Source organism: Haemaphysalis longicornis, unplaced genomic scaffold (assembly GCF_048455015.1).
Source record: "Haemaphysalis longicornis isolate Haplotype H1 unplaced genomic scaffold, Haemaphysalis longicornis Haplotype H1 scaffold_2, whole genome shotgun sequence".
Classification (NCBI taxonomy): domain Eukaryota; kingdom Metazoa; phylum Arthropoda; class Arachnida; order Ixodida; family Ixodidae; genus Haemaphysalis; species Haemaphysalis longicornis.
In genome coordinates, this window is record NW_027526295.1 from 113,409,510 (window position 1) to 113,419,718 (window position 10,209).

Below are 10,209 nucleotides of genomic sequence, written 5' to 3' on the forward strand. Positions count from 1 at the left end.
ACCGCCAGTCTCAGCACACACGTACCAGCGGGTACGCCCCACTGGCCCCGTCACCATCTTTACTGCGCTGCGCTCAGGGAGCCACCTCAGCGACAACTGACATCCGACTGCCGCAATGATCTGGTCCAACACAGCAACAAAAAGTGCGGTACGCCTTTGAGAAACAATAGGGACCCATAGCTCACGCTATAGCATGACAACACTGCTGTGGTTTAAGAACTGAAATCCACTAGGGTTTTTTTTTCTGTACGTAGTGTAATTTCAACACTTGTATTGTTTTTTTCTTCTCTTCGCAATACCTTTACCTACTTAAAAGTCTCATCTCAACTTGGTCCCTTTGTGTCCGCAATCCACTATCTACCGATTTGACGCGTGGCAGACGGCTTCTACCTTACGCCTCTTCGGTGCTTCAAGCAGCGCCAGCAGCTATGACATCAGCGGCGGTGTCGGCGTCCGAGGGGCTCACAGTGAGGGCAACGTCGTCGTCGACAGTCAGGCAACTGTCGAAGGGCACTCCTTTGAGCACAACAACGGGAATGCTGGCGGCCTCAACCAACAGTTCGCCGATGCTTCCATCTTGATCCCAACTCGCTGCCTGGGAGGATTTAATCTTCAGTCAGTTGCGTCGTTAAGAGTTACTGAAAGTGCAGGGAGTCGTGTCGCTTCATGGGACGCTCAGCATCTCGATCCCAGCCAATCAACATCTACATCGCTGCTCCGAGACCATGCATTTGAGCTGCAATTCTAGGCGCGCCGAGTTCGATATATCACATGTGAACTTCGTTATAAACAATATGTGTCGCATGTATTTTCGTAACAGATTTTTCTTTGTTCGATATATAGCATATTTCGCTGCGTCTGGTCTCGTTATAATCGGGTTTTGCTGTACACCTCTGCTTACATGCCTTGTGAGGTTAAGGCAAACTTAGCGGCTACATTTTATGACCTAATGTACTTTCTGTACTGTTTGAAACATTCCGTTTTTTACACGCCCATGAAGGAAATTTCGCGCGATAGGTTTCGCCCTCTCTATTTGCACCCTGTGCATTGCATAATAAGCTGGAGCAGTTGCGTGAACGAATTCCGCGCCAAACCCCACCTAAGGCTTCATGTGGCATTGTTCCTGCCATGAATGACGTTTATCTCGCACAATAAGACAACAAGAACGGAGAAAAAGCGCTGAGCGCGAAAATATAAATAAAAACGATATTCAATGATGCCGTGCAGCGAAATGCGAAGATGGAAAACGACGGAACTTTGACACATGTATATTTGAGTAAGTTTGAATTCCTTCATTCGAGAATTAGCGCAATACATGATTGTTGAAGAACACTCTCAGTGCGTGGTTGAGGATGTAACGCGAAAAACAAATGGGGTGCTGTTTTATTAACGATGCTGTTCTGTAGGGTAACTTCCCACCTTCGTACTCGCTTTCATTTTACACTTTAGAAGCTTCATGCCTAACCAACAGTTGCTTGTTTCTTCCTGACACTCATCAAAGTTCATGGTTGCTGCACGCTGTCGCTCCTCTGAGAGTCATGGCACGAGACATTCCAGAGCTGCAAACTGTAGAGGTGTCCATGACCAACCTTCACCCACTCTCCGCCAGTTGACGTTCATCACGGCTTCTGCTGCCATCCTTTTTTGTGTTCGTTGTCACTGTTCAGGTAGTTGCATTGGAGAAGCCAGCACAACAACTGGGATTAAGACTGCCATCAGGTGGTTACAATAACAACATGGCCCAGCCGGGCAACTGCCATAAGCATGCTCTACTTGGCAGGTCATTGTGAAGGTTAGGTTCACAGTGTACATTCTTCCTTTCCCGGCTCCGGTAACGGGCAAAACAAGTAAAAAAGAGCAGGACCCGAGCCACTGAAAATAAACAACAAGCCCGTGAAATTAAATACAGACACAGAAGCATTACTTGCATGAAAATAACATAAGCCCTTAAAACTGAGAGCAGGCAGGAGAGCAGGAATTCAGAGCTTTCAAATTTGACTGGAGTGTTACGTGGCCTTTAATGAAAACCCTTGTGAATAAACAGGGTAGCTGGTACCTAAATCTTTTATAACAATTATAGAACTAAATTTATCATGGTATACGTAGTGTGCAAGTAAAGCCCCTGAGTAAAATTACAGCAACAGCTTTGCATGACACCAGAGCCCTTAAGCATTCCGTAATTTGTATGCACGTTCATAAGCGTGAGGAATTAAGTTAACAGAGTTGTTACAGAGACAAACTAAATTAATGAACGCCACGAGCAAAGGTGATGACAACATTTTAATATCCCCGACACGAACAATGCTCTGGCGCATGAGACGTACAGATTTACGTTTTCGTGGGACAGAGCTAAAAAGCAGTCTGTTGCGTTAATTCTATTAAAACCGGTTTCAATTCATCATGAATTGGGCTCAGTCGTTCGTACTTAGCGCCGGGGTGCCGCATCGCGGGGGTATTTTTCATCTTGGATAGCACGGGATTTCACTAATTTCTTTCTCTATGTGAACGACCAAATATTTCGGTTAAACGGAGAACAAGCGCAATGTTGAATCGTGGAAGAGCGACAACTAGTCGTTGTCTTCGCTTTTATAGCGGATATGTTGCGCACTGTTTGTTAGTAAACACGAAACCCCCAGCGCGACACGAATACGCAAGAGCCTTGAGTCAAATATTTGTTGCAATAAATAGAAAGACACAAAGTGAAACGAAACGCGCATTTTGCGGCTGCCCTGGCGGCTGATTAATAAATTCGATTTTCAAGGTGCGCCGTCAATGGCTGGGTAAGGTTTATGCCGGTACATGATATGCTTCATTCTAGGCACCATTAAAGAACTGTTGCGCAAACTCAAAAGCACATGCAAATAGCAACGGAGCAAGCATACTTACTCGTTGCACCGCTTGGACTTTATTATCGCAGGCAAACATACGTTCCGGAGTTAAACTTGTAAATCCACTCTTGGTGTCCCTGCGATTGTGTTTCGGACGCATAACATGGCTCCGCGAGGTCGTGTGAGCACCGGAGCTACACGAACAGGTCCACACACCACTCCTCAGCCATTACGTGCGATCAAACGGATCGAGAAGGGAAGCTAGTGAATAAGACGCGAAGAAAAGCATATGTAGCATGCCTACGGGCCCCCTGCGCTAACCTTTACTATGGCGCCGAAAGGAGAGTTCGCAGCGTCTCAAACAGATGGGGCCACTTCTGCATAACGTCTATAGGTGATTTTAAGTACAGAGCACTTTAAAGGGTCGCCTTGTCGTAGCTCGCTAACGGTCGATGTCAAGTGACTGCCGTAATCATGCGACCCAGCTACATAACGAACCCAAGTACAGCCTGGTGTACCGTCGTCAGGGGGTCACGCTGAGACTTCGATAACGACGCGGTTTAAATAGTCATAACTGGTCCGACCTCGTGAACCGCTTGCGCTTGTCATACATCTCCCCGTTGATTAACGCAAAAAAACCTGCAGGGCCATTTAGGGAAAATGTGTGTATATAACCGGCACCCCCCCATTCATTTAGTTAGGAACGCTCGTTGGGTCGAAAAAAGCAGCCTCACGAGAAAAAAAAAAGGCGCGTTCGAAAGAACGCAGAAAGGCTCCAGCCGCTAAAAAAATGGCGCGTGCGAAATGCGAAAGGCAAGCACAAGAACAACAGAACTCCCGCTGGCGGAGTTTCAGGCCGGCGGCGCGCGATCACTGCGAAGGCGGGAAATTTGGTGGTTGCAGTAGAAAAATGGGTGGTTGCAGTGATCGGATATCGGCGCCTCACCAATTATGCCGAATCACTGCTTCACACTTCCGACAGCTTTCACATTGAGTGGAACGGCATTAATTTTTCACTCAGTTCGTACCAGTTATGCGAAGGACAATCTTTTTTTTCCGCAGTGGTACCTCAGGGAAAGCTTATCTGAAAATGTTCTCTATCACAGCAGTCTTTCATACTGCATATTTGCATCCATGCAGGCGCCGATTGGATGTGCCCCCCCCAAGATATCGCGGTATTGTATCCTGGGTTGTGTCTGGCTGGTAAGTTATTTCTGGGCTTGGTTTTTATAGTCTATGCACACAAGCTCCCGAAGGGTGCAAGAACACTGTGGTAAATCTGTTATTTTAATAATCACAAAATTGTCTCAGTTGCACAAAAAGGTGGGTGAGAACATTCTTTTTGGACTTACCAAGGAGGGTATTTTTATATGCTTGACATTTGTGACGCGTATGGGTAGGCCACAGGGCTGTACAACTCGATACAGCGTAAGCATTATTGCAATGTTCCGCATAACTCCCTACCGGTAGTGTATTCATCCTGGAAACGAATACTAACAATAATGATTTTAAACCTTGGAGAATAATTCTCCCCAATTTCAAGGCATTGTGTTCGGCAGTATAAGAACCTTTACGTGAGCACGTGCCCACCCCACATACTGACCCTACGTGCATACTGACCCTACAAACATCATCCTGTCTCGGCTGCAGCCCAGAGTGTAGTTGATCCCGTTACTTTGACGCATCAACGCACCAAATTATAAAATTACTTAATTTATCGCTTACCACGCGAAATTTATTCACCTTGTCTACGCCTTCTGTGCAAAGTACGCGTACTGTCTGTCTAAAATATTTCGGTGAACAATTTGGCGCGGCGTGTAATGAGTGACTTACGGTTTGCTCCCACTATTGCGAAGATAGTTTTTATTTTTCCGCTAGTAATGCGGTTTTTAGGCTGAACTTTCTCTTCCCCTCAACTCAGTACAATGTTCGTTATGTGGTAAGTCATAAACCCGTAAAAAGCAACAGCTTGCAAAGTGCCGCATTTCGCGCCACCTTCCCTTCGAATTAGACACCAGAATGCTACAACGCGTAAGAGGTATTTTTTTAAACTAACCCAACAAAACGCTGATAGACTTCAACCAGTAACCGAAGACAACGTCATGCATTCTGAGTTCCTTCATAGATTTCAAAGCACTATCACATCGGAAGCCCTTTTCTGAAAGACGCCATTTCAGAGGCCACTTGTAATAACTGAGTTTTTTGCACGTGGTCAAAGCGTCACCTAAATTACCCCTTGCAAGCCAGAGATTGCGTTCCGAAACATGGGTTCTTGACTGCTCGTTGGCCGTAGCAAATTGTATGATCCTCAACTTCCGGGATACAGTTCAGATAGGTTCTGGGTTTTGGAGTGCGTAAATCTGGCTGCAGTTTTCTCCTCTTGGTTTCCTTTCGTTCGTCACTGATCAATATTTATTTGTAGTTATCTTTTATTGCATAGTTCGCTATAAATGGGTTGCATCCGTGTCCACTACTGGTATTTTAATGCGTTCTCAGAAACAGCTGTTGGACTGTACTTTTAAATGCGACGAGGAAGTTCGGATTGAATTTGGATGGTGAAGTAAGACAGTTATGCCTAGAGGATACAGCTTTCCATGAAGATAGAGGGGCGTCAAAAAACAGGGTTTTTCGGGAAATGAAGCGAAACTGGAAACGCACTATTAGGCACAGATCTTTTAAAAATTCGACATACTTATTAAGCCGGAAGCCTTAGACATCCTATCAAACGCCAGAAGTGACCGTACCTGCTGGCGACTCCGTGAATGAAAAATCTTTTTCGGGGGTGAATAGGATTTGATCCCGTGTCGCCAATAGCCGAAGCCAAGAGTTGTAACTGCAGCACTGAGACTGTACCCTGCCGGTTTGGAACAAGGATTATCTGGATGACTGACGCATAACAGGAGAACGTGACCGCACCGCAAACACAATGCAGCAGCGGAAATGTCTATGGCAATATCCGGGTTACGCCTTCAAATCACTTAAGTTCCAGATGAAGTTTTTTTCCGTTTATAGTGAAAGCAATATTATCTTTTATTGCTTCATCAAAAAGAACAACCAGGGCATTCCCTTGCAAAGTCTGTGCACGATTTCACGGCAAATGGTTGATTTTGGAAAGCGCTTCCCTCGCTGCATATCAGTGGCATCACAACAAATTTACCCGGAGAAGCTGTTTTTTTAATGATTAAAAAACAAAAAAAGGACAGCGCTTTTTTATTTTTTTATTGTTTGTTTTTTCAACTGCTGACATCTCTAGTTATGCCGCTTGAAAAAAACCTCGTTTCCCGCTGGAAGTTCGGCATGATTTGGTTATCGAAAGTAATGCAAAGAAGGTATGAGATATAACTGCCGCGTTGATTGAGCTACTTGCGCATCTCTTGTAGAGTAACCTATGTCAGTTTTAATAAAAATGTCGTTACGCTTCAGCACTTGCACTCTCTTTTTGTGTTCTAGTACTGTCCCGTTTGTGCGCTATTGTTTTGTACTGACGGTTTTTTTACGCCTCGTCTCATTTATGAAGCTGCTCAACGCTGCAACAGTGGGAGAGTGCGAGTACGGTTTAGACATGGGAGAGGACTTCATTGTCATTCTGAAGCCATTTAAAACCCACTCCGAAGCAGTCAGTAAGTATATATCTAGTGGCCTCTTCTTGCAATGATATAAGCGTCATGGCTCTCGTAAAACCCGTAATTTCAGAATTGCCTGTTCTGCTAGCCTGTCGGACTACTGGCCTACGCGTTTGCTGACCGGCTAGTCTGGCGGCCCACTACTCTGCTAGCCTGCTCGCCTGCCGGTCGGGTGGTTACCTGCAATGCCCGTTTGCTGTCTTTCTGGCATGTCAGTCTACAGGGCCGCTGTGTTGTACAAGATTTTTGGCTCGACATGCTCCTTGAACACACCAGCAAAACTAAAAAACATTTTGAGCAGCAAAGCTTTTTTTACTTCCCATAGGCTTTACTTTCGGCAGCCTACCCGCCGTTTCTGTCACAGACGCATCCTGCAGAATTCGGCCTCCTCGCCCTCTCGGCCCCCGGCACAACTTCTTCCCTAACTAATAGAATGGGCTCCATAAAGAGAAGAAATTGAGCCATGTTCCGATTTCCTGAGCGCCAGCAAACAATTAGGAATACAATTAAATTTGTTGTATGGTCATATTCTCAGTAATATATAAATTCTTTCCATTACACTTGCATCCACTTTTGACTTTCTCAATCACCCTACTGTAAGTCCAGCAACGCAAGAAAAAAGAACGCCAGGTTTTATTTTTCTTGAAACCGGCATGTAAGTACCTTTTGATTGTCCTCGGGCTCCATATCAAAGCATTAAAAAAGATTAACGGTGAAAAAAACGTCTCGATTGTGGAGATCACTCGCATTGCATAACGTGCGGTTTTAGCACTTCACCTCTTTTAAAATTGATTGGTCTGCAGACGTTTTTGCATAGATTTAGTGGATGTATACATGTGTCTGCTACACACTTTGTTTCAGAAAAACCGTCTACAACTGAAGCAGACTTTCGTGTAGGGCTAGTGGTATGGAATCTTAGTGCGAGGTATACTACGCCATTGGCGATCCAGTTACCAAATCAATTTTTTACACCCCCGTTATACCTGAATTGAGAGCCTGGTCATGGATCACTGATCTACAACACAGAAAAACTTCAAAACCGGGCATGGCGTTTCATTCTTTCTACATTTCATCGCAGCTTGAGTGTTACATCAATGTAAACAACAAACACTGTCATTACCCCTACTGTTTCTTCACAGAAATGTGTTTTATATCTGTCAGTGTCTTAACATTTACGTCCACAAGGCATTACTTCTCATTAGATTATTATCCGCAACAACCTATTTATCCGCTCGAATTGATCATCGTCAGAAACTACGGATTATATCAGCGCACACAAAGTTGCTTCAGGATAATTTGTGCAAAATACTTCTGTATGTTGCGATGGTCTTCCTTACGACATTGTTGATCTACATGATGCTGTTTTCTTTAAAGTTGCTGTCACTAATTTTATTTTAGGTAACCATTATTTAAACGCTGAATCAGGCGAAATTACCTGATTCAAATTTTTCTGCTGATAATTGTATGTGGTGAATGTATGTACCCACTCTGTATGTACGTATATACTTTGTGATGACCCGGTCTTTGAGGGCGCCTAAATAAATAAATACTTGTTTGGCTCACACTCTAACACTTTTTAACCGCAGCACCTTAAGTCAGAATGAACGGGGTCCGAATTATGTAAAGCGGCGGCGTCAGTTTAACATAAACCACGTGGTAATCATGGAGACCTTCGACGCAGAGTCAGTGCACCATTCATAAAGGAATGCGGTTCTCGGAAAACCTGACAGGCGTACCTCTAACTCAGCAGTGTCACGAGAAATGGCCGGAACGCTCCGCAGGCTTGCTCCGCGAATGTGTGAGCGCAGCACGCCTGTGTCAGATCGAAGGTCCGGTTGGACAGGAGATCGGCGGAAGTCGATGAACGGCGCGGCCAAGGCGGGACACGTATCACAATTTGGGACTGTTCAACCGCGCCGACAAGGCCTCCCGCTCACAATAACGACAAAATGGGGTGATTCATGGACACTGTCGAGCTTTCTGCTCGCATACGTTGGGAGATTCGAAATTACCGCCTGTACTTCCGCAGCACTGTCTATTTTGTTATCTGTCGGCGAAGGTAACTGGGCTTCTGTGGATGTGGCGGCTCACGTGGTTAATGTGTCTAAATATAGGGTAGTAGTCCTCGCCCACAATACCTCCCGCTTTATTTCACATCCCCCCCGTTCGTCGGTAGGCCTTTTTTGGTGAATTGAAGAATAATGTCGAACTTTTGGTGCTGATGGTGTCCCCGGATTTGTTTTGTGAACATGGGAGATCCTGATGCTTACTGCGTCAGCTACATCGACCTCACATAGGTCAGGCTAACCACTCGGTTGTGTATGTGCTGCTGCGGACGCAGCCCTCTGCGCTTGGTGTGGATGATTTCTAGAACAAAATACCTGCATAATTTTTTTTCAGGCAGGCAGTTTACGGTTCCTGATAAAGCCGTGACGGCGAAGTCATAAACATTCATACATGTGCGGGATGGCGCGTCCGAGGAATAGACATTGTGTCTTCTCCGAGGCAGCCGCACTTATGGCTAGTTTACGAGAGGCGCAGTTTGTATTGTCTCATTCATCGGAGGGTGCGGTGGATTCTCCCTAACGACGGTGCGGTTTGGGAGTTCGCAAATATGCACTGTAAGACCGCTGCTACTGCACGTCGAGTTCTAAGCGGAGTGATTACCAATTGGACGCCTGAAATGGAGCGAGGTTGACGCTGAAGGGCAGTCTTCTTGGCTTCACAGGGAGTGCGAGCAATGAGATCGTTGTCTTTCCGTTTTGCAGGTGTGTACGTATCGATTCCGTACAGACACCGCTCGAGATAGCGTTTAGGCAGTAAGAGCTTCCCGTGGCTCAGCCGGGTACTTTTTCGTCTTTTGGCTCACCAGTGTTTGTAGGACGCTGAATTTTAGGTGTCCTGTACCATTGATGTTGCGGTACACCGTTTCTGTTGCGGTTGAAGTTTCTTGTGCGGCAGCATGTGTTACTGCGGAAACGTTCAAGTATGCGGACGCAGCTTTGCCGTACAATGCACCAGGCAGAATTTACTGGGATGTGTTTTTCGAAGCCTACATCCAGTAATAGTCTGGTGCGCTGCCTCCAGAAAGTATTTGCTGCTGGAGCTGAGTTGCCGGACTCTTTCTTTAGCGAGCGAAGAAGGTGCACGCAGGAGAACTCCCAGCACGCGTCTTTGTCACACGACTCTGCCAGATCGCTGATAAGGTTTGCGGCCAGCCACAGAGATCGCGGAGACTGGCTGCTGCTCACTTCAAGTATGGGAATCGTTCGCACCAGATGATGAGACGAACACGCCGAGCAAACAGATACCCACCGGACCCAGGTCTGTCACCACCGCCATGGATGGCAAGGATGTCCTGCTGAACCACTGGCGGGGCCGAGCGACGACCCTGCAGCTACGGCAAGATGTTGCTCCGGCTCACCGGGCCACCAGCCTTCCGGCAGCGCATCATTCGGTACGACTTGCGGTCAAAGCAGCCACAGATCCCCGTATGCGGCGCGATCAGGCGCCTACGCAAACGGTGCGAGCTAATGGGCCACCGCAGCGGACGTGACCCTCCCTGAAACCGCCTAAACCTGAGACCCGGTGTTGCATCATGACGAGACCCCTGCGTTCGTCGGCTCTTGCTACAGGCTACATTGGGGCCTGCCAACCTACTGCTGTGCTGCCTTACTGCGATATACTTGAACCAGTGCAGAGTGTTTCCGATTTGTGGCAGCATTGGCTGGTAGCATCGGTGTAGACTGGAATGGGGC

At 46.5% G+C, this 10,209-nt stretch overlaps 1 long non-coding RNA gene across 1 annotated transcript in view; it reads left to right on the forward strand.

Annotated features, from left to right (window-relative positions):
* Positions 1-6,449, forward strand: part of LOC144167301 (uncharacterized) — a 29,779-nt gene extending 23,330 nt beyond the window's left edge. Inside the window, exons 2-3 of the long non-coding RNA XR_013321935.1 lie at positions 3,969-4,031; positions 6,346-6,449. This is a non-coding gene — a long non-coding RNA (uncharacterized LOC144167301). The remainder of the gene's footprint in view (positions 1-3,968; positions 4,032-6,345) is intronic.
* The last annotated feature ends 3,760 nt before the right edge of the window (positions 6,450-10,209 follow it).